The sequence below is a fragment of the Phodopus roborovskii genome, unplaced genomic scaffold, assembly GCF_943737965.1.
Source record: "Phodopus roborovskii unplaced genomic scaffold, PHOROB, whole genome shotgun sequence".
NCBI classification, from domain to species: Eukaryota; Metazoa; Chordata; class Mammalia; order Rodentia; family Cricetidae; genus Phodopus; species Phodopus roborovskii.
Genome location: NW_026126409.1, coordinates 38,136,850 through 38,149,441, shown reverse-complemented (window position 1 = coordinate 38,149,441; position 12,592 = coordinate 38,136,850). Strand labels below are relative to the sequence as shown.

The 12,592-nt window shown below is 38.7% G+C and overlaps 1 pseudogene; it reads right to left on the bottom strand.

The window, feature by feature from the left end:
- Window positions 1-482: 482 nt before the first annotated feature.
- The window catches only part of LOC127220420 (sorbin and SH3 domain-containing protein 2-like), a 159,692-nt pseudogene continuing 147,582 nt past the window's right edge, over window positions 483-12,592 (bottom strand).

The following is a 12,592-nucleotide window of genomic DNA, read 5'->3' as shown; positions in this document are numbered from 1 at the left end:
AGCAGAATGGTACACCATTTTCCTTCTTTAATTTGCATGTCTGAGAAGTGTCAAAGAGCAAATAAAGCATGAGGCAAAGATGGTAATCTAGAATTTCCACAGCTGTGGCATGGGCTAACATCCCCCTGCTCTTATCAGGACACCAGCATCCATTCTACTTGGTGAATGGCTATGCCATTCTGGCCATTTGAATAAAACATGGGCCTTTGTGATAGTAGACATTTCTAATCACTGTTGCGTTTCTTACCAGTGGGCAGGTCAATACCCAGATAACTTTATTTAACTTTTACTCAAAACTACAAGAGGTCCAGAACAAAGTTAGCAAGCTGGTGTTAAAGAAACGTTCTAGAAAATAAGCCTTCTAGTCTCTATATTGAGTTCAGAATTGTACACTCTGTAAAACACCCCTAATTGAAGAACACTGCTTGGGTTAGTTTCGCAGGGAGAGTTCCACATTTGTGTCTGCATTGAAGTTGTATTTGTTATGGCTTCGCCAATCTCTCCAGGCTGGACTGGGGTGGTGAGGGTCTTGGAGGCTGCGCTTTCTCTGGAGGTGTTAGTTTCTATAATGGAGAACAGTTATTGGTTCTTAACTTGTGATAACCTGTGGAACAGCATCCTTCTGAGATAAGGAAAAGGACGTACCTCCACATACGAGATTGGAAAGATGCCTACTCTGCCGTAGTGCTCCCCCTCATACCAGTTCTGGTCGATTTTCCTGAGGATGTAGACAGTATCTCCTTTCTTAAATGATAGCTCCCTGTAAGAGACATGACCAATGGACTCTTTCTGGATGAACAATAATTAATCCTATAATTGACATTCCAGAAGTACACCTCCCACATGAAAACATTTGCCAAGTTCAGTTAGGTAAGGACTTTTCTTACAAATTTCTGGAAGTCACTTGTGTAATCTTGGGAATGATTTTGAAAGAGCAAGTATATGGATCCACCCTGTATAGCTGCATCCTGCGATGAGCATATTTGAGGGAGTATAGATTACTATGATCTTGATAGTTTATAGTCATATATAATGTCTATAACCTAATAGCAGGAACATTTCAAAACATCAACTTAATATTTTTGAATATGTATGGAGATATAGGCAACTGATTTTTAAAATATGAATATGAATCTTTTCTACTTAATATGCATTTAGAGTTCTGGAATATATCCAGTAAAGGGAAAGTTGCATTATTCAGTTTTCAAAACTCTGTCCCTCTCATGTCAGATCTAGAGTCCCATTTTGATAAATTTGCTGTATTTTTTATTGCATTTTAAAATAATGGCAACTGTGGACCCATGGGAAATGAGATGTCATCTCTCTCCCATCTAAAATTGGGGACTATGTGAATTAGTTAGCTTTAGTTTTTTAGACTTATTAGTTTTGATGTATTAAATAATAAAAATAGCTCTAGATGCATACTCATTTACAACATAGATATATTAGTGTGTGTGTTGTTCATATTTCCTATCAAAACAGTCATATCTCTTTTTTGGCCATTTAAAGGGACTAAGGCCGTCTTGGTCTACAGTTTCCATAGGTATTTGGGTGTGTGAGTCTTGAGAGTTGTACAAGTTGCCCATCCTCTAATTTTAGGTCAAATATAGAACCACACTGGAGGTGGCGGGTGTTCTCTTTGTATCTTCAGGGGGAAAGAACAGGAGGAGGACCATTAAGCTATAATAAGACCAAACTAATTTATAGGATGAGCAGACCCACTTTCTTTTTGGGCCCTGTGGGTGGTTGGTGAATCTACTTCACCAAAAGCTCACACAGTTAGAGTTCATTAGATAGACCTGCTCAGTTCTCAGTGAAAGGTGGGATGGCACAGACAGAAAGGTGCCATGTTCTTTCACCCCACAGCAACATGGGAAGGCAAGATTCCCTGACTCTCCATCGGGGGAACCCCAGAGGAGGCTGGGGTCCATGGATAAGGGGCAAACTAAAGCCAGTGATTCAATTGTCTTCCTGTGATGCATGTCGTCTTCTCTTTGAAGCCCACTTTATCATTTATTTTACATTTATTTGTGTGCCAGTATGTGTGCACATACATAATACCACATGTAGAGATCTCTTGTGTATTTTTTCACTTTTATTTTATTTTTTAAAAACATTTTTTGAGAATGTATGCATGTATACAATGTATACAAATATAATGGCTATCAAATCAACCCCTGCTCCTTCCATTCTAGCATATCTCACACCCTCCACTTTCCCCTCTCAACCTCATGTACTTCATGAAACACCCTTTGAGCCTTAGACAGATGTCCTTCTGGTGGTACATATTTAGGAAAAATTTTGTTGGCCTGTCACAAAGAATAAATACAATGAATATCTTTGATATAATTTTCTCATAACGTCTTACCAAATGCCACATCATGACCCAAGAAGAGTAATTAGGACTGGAGTATAGAAGAAACAAAATGCTGTTGTGTTCTAGTTCGTGTCTTGAATGCTTCACAAAGGCCCTTTGATACAAGCTTTATCCCAAGCTAAGCACGACTGGAAGTTGTGATAAATACTTTGAGGTGAAGCCATATGAGAGGCTTTCTGGTGATTGGTGGTGGGGTCATGCTTTTGAAGGGGACATCCCCCTCCAATGTACATGTATTATGGGCTCAGCACTAGTCTTCCCAATTGACTTGTCTCATCTTTTGAATGAAGAAGTTCCCAAAAGAAAAGGGCTAAAAGGATGAAAGCCAGGTCTAAGAAAACATCAACACTCAGTACACAGGACAGGAGCAGGCTTTCCTTAGAATCTCTAAGCTTTGAGTGCTGTGAGACTGAGCAGTCACTACAGAATCATCTGTGTGCAGGCTCCCATCCATGGACTGTCCTCACAGCTGGACAGATAAATGAGGTCAATCTCTCCTCACTAGGTAGGGATAATTTCTTGACAGGAAAAAAAATAATCTTTATTCCTTATTATTTTCCTATTCAGACTTCATTGTGCTCCATTAACGTAACTGATGTGATTTAAGACCCAGGGATTTACAACTGAACTTGAAAACAAGTTATCCTATCCTAGTTAGCAATTTCAAGGGAGCTAGAGGACTAGACTATATTATAGACTCGTGGGTTGCGTCTTCCCACTGATATACACACATAACACACACACACACACACACACACACACACACACACACACACACACATATATATATCTCCCTACAATAGTAAAAAATGAAGTTCAAACACGTAGTGATTTTTCGTATTTCACTTACTTAGATGTCTGAGCTTTGAAATCATAGACCAGCTTTTGCAGGCAATTTCTGAAAGAAGGTAAGCATTCAAGCACTAATTTAAATATTTTAGATTTCATATAAGAAAAATAAAACACTGTAATGTAAGTGATATGTGCAAGTTACAAATGTATCAGTTAGTGCTACCTTTAAACTAGTGAGCTACATGGGGATACAGTAGCTGATTTCTTCATTGGTCTCCACTTCTGGAACTAAAGCAGATTAATACTAGGATAGGATAGGATGGGATAAAATGTCCACCAAGGATTCTGTCCTAGGTATGTCATTTTGAGTACTACAAATAGAAAATTATGGAGGGCCAGCTGATCTAACTTTTGTGGGTTGACACTAGTCTGTCTGAATCATAATAAAAGAAACAAAAGACACAAAGGGATTTAAATTCTTAACTTAATACTGATTATCCAGGAAGTAGGAGCCCAGTTATTAAGAGGTTAAGTAGCCAAAAATAGAAGAATGGAAGGTTCAAGAGAATCCTTTGGCTTATCTTTTCATTATGAAGTGGTGCCCATGCCTACCCTCAAACTCTGGGGGCCCACAAATCTACTTGAGAAACAACATACCATGTAGCTAATGATATCAGCTCTTCCTTCCCACCAACCATTAATCCTTTCTCCCCTCCTCCCCCTGTGATTCTCATGAGCCTCAAGAAATAGACAATTTATGACTTTGTAGGGGGTCCCACAGGGTATCTCGGATACCTGTCAGTCAGTTCAGTTTTTAATTTTCTCCAAGCCCTCATGGCTTTCAATGAAGTTAGGAATAGGTAGTCCAGCCCTGCCTTAGGATGATGGACCAGCAGTGGTATATAAGAACTTCCAACACTACAAGAACTTGATAGTTTTCTCCAGCCAAAGTACTGTGTAGAAACGTCCCTCCCTCCACAAAGAAGGCTAATTAGAACTCTACTAGTTTATGGCTACCAGGCCAAGACTCAGAAAAGCCTCATTGCCCAAAGTGCATCCTAAATTGGGAGTGACTGGAACTCAGGCCCTAGACACAGACTATAAGCAGAACTGCTTCTAGACTCTTCTTGTTGCTGTTAGGTTTCAGTCTGAATTCTTTCTGTGTCTGAGGTACACATTTGGCTGGTGAGTGCTTTCTCAGAAGGTCTTTTTAAAACTATTGAACTAAGTACCTCTTTTTCTGGAGTTCCTCTTCGTTCCGTGATACACTTCTTCCCAAGTCAGTCAAAGTAGATGAATGACTTCTAGGTGACTCGTGGTCTGTTGGAAAGGATAAGGCAAAGCAGTGTGAGATTTAATTTCATTGAAAGGAGATTGGTTAGCCACTTTTCCCTGGAAGCAATTACTTTACCCCCAAATTTTGGAGAGATGTCACTAATGAGAACATGGATGTAAAACTCGTGAACTAACCATAAAGTATGATATAAGACACACATACACATTGAAAATGAAGAAATATACAACAGAAACATTATAATGATATAGAAAATATTATTATTATATTACCAATTAATTATACTGCAATCCTTGGTGTAGATGATTCGCAGTTGTAGGGATTTTCATACTCCAAATTTATCATGCTTAATCTTTCTATTCCTTTTTTGGTTTTTAATATAAAATTATTATGATATATAAAGAATTTAAAAGTTACACATTTGCAGAAAATGTTATATCAAATACAATTTAAGAAGTATTGATGAAATGAAAGATAGAGTGTGAGCATTACAGGACTGTGGCCATAGTCCCCCCACCCTCTGTGTGTGTGTACCGTTTTCTTTCTGTTTGTAAATACTTAGTGGGTCTTATGATTTTATATCCTTTATGGCTTTCCCTTGCCATGAATGTTCAACTAATCAGAAAGTAAGTTATTACAGAAAATGAAACGATAACCAGAAAAGCCTCAGATGAAGTTGCCAAATTGCTTGTGATATATTGAGATCTTGTTCACATTAAAGCAAAGCATATATAATTACATTTGAAAATTATGACTGCAAATATCCCTCTCGGTTTCTTAAAATTTTTATAGTTGTGACTTGTATGTAGAAATGTAAATAAAGTTTGCCTATATTCTGGTAGCATCATGGAATTTTATCTGTGCACCTAGGTCTAAGCTTAAAAAAATATTTATTCACTTTAACACATTTAAGTCTGTTAAATAGCACAAATCGTTAAGATAAATTTTATTTTTGTACAGTATATTTTTTCAGCATTTCAAATGTATGTTTTGATAATGTACTATGCTTATATAGGGGATCAGAAAATTGAAGAAGATAGTTTAGAAAATTGGATGAAACTTCCTTTTAGTCTAAATAGAAAGTGATGAGAAATTCTAAATAATTTATTGAATTTAAAATTTATAAGTCTATTTATAAAACAATTAAATTATTTTACTATTATGCTATTATTCCATTTCCCATTGTATCCTTTTTACTATTGTGAGTTGCCATGTGCACACTGGAATTGGAACCTGGATCATCTGGAAGAGGAAGGAACAAGGGCTCCTAACCACTGAGCAGTTTCTCTAGCCCTACTTATTCTATCAAAGTTAAGGTAAATGTTAATATGTGAATAAGTAAAATTATCCAGTAGTTATTAACAGTTTTGTTTCCTGTGATCTTAGAAATTTTATTTTATAGTATACATTTTTATTTAGTATGGTCTTGAATTCTTTTGCCATTACTGTAATCTGGGTAATCTTGAGAAATTTTATCTTCTTTATCCATCAATTCCTCAATTGTAAAACAGCACTTAAAATAATCTATTGACTTATTGGGGTTTCAATTAGATGATGCATCTAGCTAAAGTACTCTCTCTCTCTCTCTCTCTCTCTCTCTCTCTCTCTCTCTCTCTCTCTCAGCCCCTTCCCTGTGTGTGTGTGTTGAGTGTGGATAGATTTCTTTGAGTGAATAGGTACAATGTTCTAGCATTAATATAGAAATCAAGGAAAGGCTGTGAAACTACTGACTTTGATTCATAATGAATCAATAGATTATTTTAGGGATGCAGATATTGAATTATAGTTTTGTCTTGATATATTGTTTTGAATTTGAATGGTGATTATTTCAGGATATTAGATAACTGAGGAAATGGCTATTTTGTTAGAAAGTTGGATTCTGACACATCTTAATCTGAAAATTTCTAGAACCAGCTTTTAAAAAACATTTTAATTTACTTTCTGTGAAGCATGCTGTGTAGCATCAGTGCAAATACACATAGGCACTAATGACATAGGGACCTATCATTTGCCTTCTCAAAGCCCTACTCATTATAACCTTAATATTAAGTGACAAATTGGGCTTTCTTTTATTTTGAAGTGAGCAAATGCTTATAAATTGATGATTACTTTCGATCAATACATGAATGTCAAATACTACACAGGCAAATGAGAATGACCGAGTCAGACACGTCTGCACAACTCAGGTTTGCTTTGTAACACATAAAGATGTCAAGTGGTCTCACGGCTCAAGAGTGATGAGATGTAGGATGGAAAAAAAAAAATATTGAATGAGTGGGAAGATGGCGGCTGAACCACAGGGAAAAGAAAGGAAAGTTCATCCACCTTGGAGACTCAGTGCACTACCATAGTCCTGTGCATGGTAGCTGCTGTTGGCTGTGTCCACATCTGGGAAGGAGGCACTGTGAGGCATCCTCCCACAATCATTTTGGTAGAGTGGACAATGAATAGCACCATCTTGAGGCAGTGGGTGGAAAGGCTGGTGCATGGGGCTCCTTCTCAGAGCATTAAGGGATGAATTCCTTTCAGGGATCTCTGGCAACAGTTCACTGATAAGCCTATGCAATATACTGTTGTCTGGTAGGCTTCCCCTCCTTTTTCAGCCTTTATTTGGTCACAGATGTCTTTGAGGGCAGAGTCCAGAGCCTCAACTACAGAGGCTTTGCATTTGGCCTGTTCAGTCTGTTTTTGGGAGTCACATTCTTTTTCCTCCGGAAAGGCACAGGGCTGACTAGAAATGCAAGTTTAGATAGGCTGGGGTCCATTTCTTGCCTTCTGGGTTGGTCAATGTTTTCATGTTTAGCTCTTTCATGTTTTAACATGGTGGTAAATCGAGTGTAAGAGGCTGGGCATCGGCCTTTGCAGGAACTGATGAGGTGCCGATGATGGTGGTGGTGGTGGTGGCTGGGGCCATAGAAGCTTTCAGAGGGATGTGAATGAAAAATGATCAAAATCACTTTCACTGCAAAAGGATGACCCTTCTACATGAACATAGTCGCTGTGGTCAGACACAACTCCATCTTGGTCACTGTCGGAAAACTCTATGTGTGTTCTGGGATGCTCATCGCTTGTGACTTCGATGTGGATGGGCACCAGGGTTTTAGATTTGCAGCTTCGCTGACCCTGAGAAGGTTGTCTACCCTGAGTTTCTTCCTCTAGCGAGACTCAATAGAAAACCGCCTCTTAGGACACAGACCATTTTGTTGGGGTTCTAGGGTTACAGGAGACAACATCTCATCCCCTAGATTGGGCATGGACTTGGACTTCTGTATCAGCTTTTCAAATTCTGAAATGCGGGTGGGCACCATGTCCCTGGGCACCTCCTCGGTGGAAGACTGGCTCCATCCGTGGAGCAGACCCCTGTGCTGCTGTTCCTTTTCATACTGCAGTATCCTGGACTTCACGGAGCAAATTACCTCTGAATTCATCAAATCCTTGCGGTTGATGCGATGCATTTTCTTGTACATTTTGAGGAGCCTGGGGCATTATGGGCTGACCTGTGTTTGATTCTAGATCTGCTGTTACCACACACTTCCTGGATGTAGGGGGAAGTCCACATCATGGGGCAGCCCTCTTTGGAGTCTTCTTCACTAACAGAGAACCCATACTTTCTGACTTGGCTTTAGGGTCTGGGAAGCTGTCGCAATCATCATTCAGGAGGTCATCACAGCTACGTGATTTGATTTTTGGGGACACAGTCTCTTCAGTGCTGCTCCAGATCTCCGCATTTTGCCGGGCCATTTGCCATCCATTCTTGAAGGTGATGGCCCTTTGAGAGTCCCGGGGGACATCCAAATGCTGTCTATAGGCGCTACAGTATTCTAACTCACTAGAGGGGGGTGCCATTGAGCCCGAGTAACTATAAAGGGTTGGGCACATTTTGCTATCATCCCCACCTTTCAATCCCAGAGCAGCATGGCAGGAGAGAGACATTTGGAGAAGTTAAAAGGTTCACAAAGAGAGGGAGAGCATGTCAGTATTAGTACAGCAAAGAGAAGGCAGTTAGTGTGGCTTAATCTAGGCACCGTCACACACATAGCTTCAATTAAAGAGGGAATGCCTGATGCTAAAACATGATAATGTTTTTTTCAGTGCACTTTGCAGATACTACAGTAAACCAAACCACACCCGAAATATACTTGGTGTAGCTAACATATTCTTACTGCATAATTTGGTGGTTGTTTGAGCAACAAGACATGCCCAAACCACAACTCTAACCATAACTCTAACCTATCAGGCTAACAGCATAGCTATCTCTATTAATAATTTATGAATTACATCCTCTCCTGGATTCTCCAAAAATTGGGCAATTCATTCAGTTGATGTGCAATACTTGGGAAAGGAACTTGACTTAACTCTTCATGGTAAGAAAAAAAATAGTTAAATTTATCAGGATCTTTTACATTTTGGGTTGTACCCCAGAATGATGAATCCATGGCATTTCATGACTGACTTCTTTCTTAGATATGATATGATGAAGGCATGTTAGTTAATGAGGAAATTACTTTCTGAGAGCTAGTTAGATCTTAGATGGTGCAGCCATCCACCTACACAGAGACCATAAACAGTCATCATAAGCAGTCTGTCTTTTTCACACCACCCACTGCTTCCATTTAGCACTGTGTGGCAACAGTGTCAGGGCATACAGTTGTTAGGTGCACTCCACTGTCCCACTCCATGGACACTTCTGTTCTAATTTTCTTTACATGCTTTGAAACCCATTCTCTTCTATCTTAACTCTCAAAGACTGAGGGGGTTAGGGGCCCCAAATTTGACATGCTACTGACTCAGTAGATCATGGGTCAAGAGAAAAATAAAAAGACCCAAGTAGTGGACCTGAGACCCAAATAAGCAACTCTGCCCCTTCAATGTTTAGGTTACTGCATTTCCAAAGAAGAGAAGGCCATCCTTCACTTCCTTTCTTCCTTCACTTCTTTTCCTCCTTCCTTCTTTTTCTCGTGTATGTGTACATTTAAGTAGAGGTCAAAAGACAACTTGTGGGTGTATGTTCTTTCTTTACTATATGAGTCCTGGTGATTACACTCAAGTTGACCAACTTGGTGGCAAGGGCCTTTCCACACTGAGTCATCTCACCAAGGCCCCTCATTTCTAAATGTTGTATTTGTGGCTTTAAGCCAGTATTTATTTACTGTAAACCATCGTGGACCACTGTGTTGCATGGTAGAATGTGATACTCTACCATACAAATAAAGGTTGAACAAAATGGAGCAAATGACTAAAGGCATGTCTTAAATAAATTACTTTCTAATCCAGAATTTAAAGTACCCCATTGCATGTTTTAAGCAATATTTTTTCTGTTGCTATTAATAATTCTTATTCTACAAATTTAATTACTTATCTATAATAACATTAGAAAATTTGCTTATGTAAAAGCCTATAAATGCATTTCTATAAAAATGACAATAAATTATTTAATACTTTGAGTTTTTTTTTAGAAAAAACACAATTCAATATATTTTGAGAAAATAGTAACAAGCTTGAGTACTTTAAGACATTCAAATGGCTTGACAGTTTAAATTGGATTAGGTAGCAATGGCTTTGCTGGGCAATGGTATTTGCTTCAGGACACTATAAGTAAAACAAACATAGAGTCAAGATCATGGGCCCTCCCCACATACTCTGGGCTAAATTGTGAATTAACATGCTTTGTTCATTTATTGTGGCTCACCTTGGGCTCTTGATGGAGAGGAAGGAGAAGAGCTAATGAAAGACTTCGGGTCAATGTGGAACTTGATCCTTGGAGGTCTGCTCGCCCGGGCTGGTCCTGTTCATACTCTGATCACCCAAGCCTCTGGGTGGGCCCACTGCAGGTTCACTCTTCCTCCGTTTCCTAAAGTCACCAGCCATGCTTGCAGAACTGACAGGGGGAATCAGTGTCACTTTGATGGGGATTGGAAGAGGTCAACAAGTGTGCGAGAAAACTGATGATACATTAGATAAAGGTGTAATGCCTAACCTACCCACAAAGTTGCATGGAGAGAAATTCATTCCTTCACATTCAAATTCTTTCTTTAGACTCATCTTTAAAATATGTATTGGATTCATTTTATTTTTTTATTTAATTTTATATAACAAAGTCCAATTAAATGAAAACAAACATTTATACACAATATTTGGGAATTTGGGCGTCGTTCTTTCCAAACTACTTCCTGCTGGTGAGGGGTGCTGTCTTCATTTTTAAAGGAAAGTTTCAAGTTGCAGAATATCTGACTGGACTGTATAGGTTCTTCATATCTGTAGGTTCAACCAACTGTGACTGGAATTATTAAGAACTGAATCGCTGGTGAACACATACAAACTTGTGTTTTTACTCCCTATGTGATCCATTATAATAACCACTTATGTATGTAACATTTATACATTTTTATCTATATGTATGAGTGTTTTGCCCGCATATATGTCTATGTATCATACCTAGTGCCTGGTATGCATGGAGGACAGAAGAGGGCATAGGATCTCCTGGAACTACAGTTACAGATGGTTGTGAGCTGTCATGTGGGAGCTGAGAACTGAATCTGGGGCAGCAACTGCTCTTAAACACAGAGCCCTTTATCTAGTCCCAACAACTTAGTTTTTTTAAAATAGCATTTGTGTTTCATGAGGCATTGTACATATTTCAGAGTATATAGAAGGTAGGTTATATGTAATTTTTTTTTGAGACAGGGTTTCTCTGTGTAGTGTTGGCTGTCCTGGAACTCACTTTGTAGGCTAAGCTGGCCTCGAACTCACAGATCAGCCTGCCTCTGCCTCCTCAGTGTTGTGGTTGTAGGTGTGTACCACCGTTGTCTGCCCACGTAAGTATTGTGCCATTTTTATGACACTTCTGAGTCAGTAAATTTTGGTATCCTTGGCGAGTCTTAGAACATGTCTTCCACAGAGATCAACAGACAATTGAGCAGAGAACTCTTCTATGCCCACTTCTTTTTTTGAGCATCTTTCTCTTGACATCTTCTATCGACATGAGTAACAGCTAATGACCCTATCTGCATATGCCATGTCTCAAAATCTGTCTTTTATATATAGGGTTCATGCTATCTGTGACATACTTTAGGGGTTTGTAAATGCATCCATCATGAACATGCCTTGTAGAATACTTCTGTTCCTACTAAAGATTCCTTGAATACTATTTCCTCAGTTTTCTCTTTGTCTTTGTGTTTTGTAAAAACCATTGATCTTGTCTCTATGATCCACCATCTCCAAATGTTACACAGTTGAGATCAGACAATATGTAATCTTTTCAGATTTGTTTCTTCCATTTGTAATGTGCCTTTTTATCCATGAGTTTAAAAAAGACATGATTTTGTGGGGCTGGAGAGATGACTTGGCAAGTATTTATACATTTTGTCACAACTATATGGAATTCCAGTTCCATGGGATCTAACGCCCCCTTCCTGCATTCACAGACACCTACATGCACCTGGTATACATACATGCACTGAGGCAAAAAATACATACAATAATCTAAACATGCAATCCAGGATGGCTTCAAACTAACTATGTAGCCAAGGATGACTTTGCCTTTCTGATTGTCTGTCTGTACCTACCAAGTGCTGAGGTGACAGGCCTCTAGCACCATGCCTAGTTTTTAATGCGGCATTGGGGACTGAAGCAGGTTTCATGCATCCTTGATAAACATTCTCTCAAGTGTACTATGTCTCCACCTTTTTCCCATGTCTTTTTTGTGACTTTATAGCTTATTTCTTATTGATGAATCACATTTGATTATATAGATGTTATTTACCTAAGAAATAACATCTTAATGGACTCTAGGACTTGGAAATTTTGGAAAAAAAACTGTTTTAAACATTCATATGTAGATTGCTACTCTCTCTCTCTCCCCTTTTTCCCCTCTCTCTCTCCTTTCTCTGTCTCTGTCTCTGTCTCTCTCTCTGTCTCTCTCTCTTTCTCCCTCTCTGTGTTTATAATCACCCTTTAAAGCAAAAATTTCCCTGCAGTGAACTTATTGTTCTTGGCAACTAAGTGTTATGATTCCTATTTGTTTCATATATATTTTGTTTTGTGTATAAAGAATTCTGGCAACATAATTCTATCTAGAAAGAAGTGTTAAAATAGAAGGACCATGTGAAAAAAAGCCATCTAGCAAAATG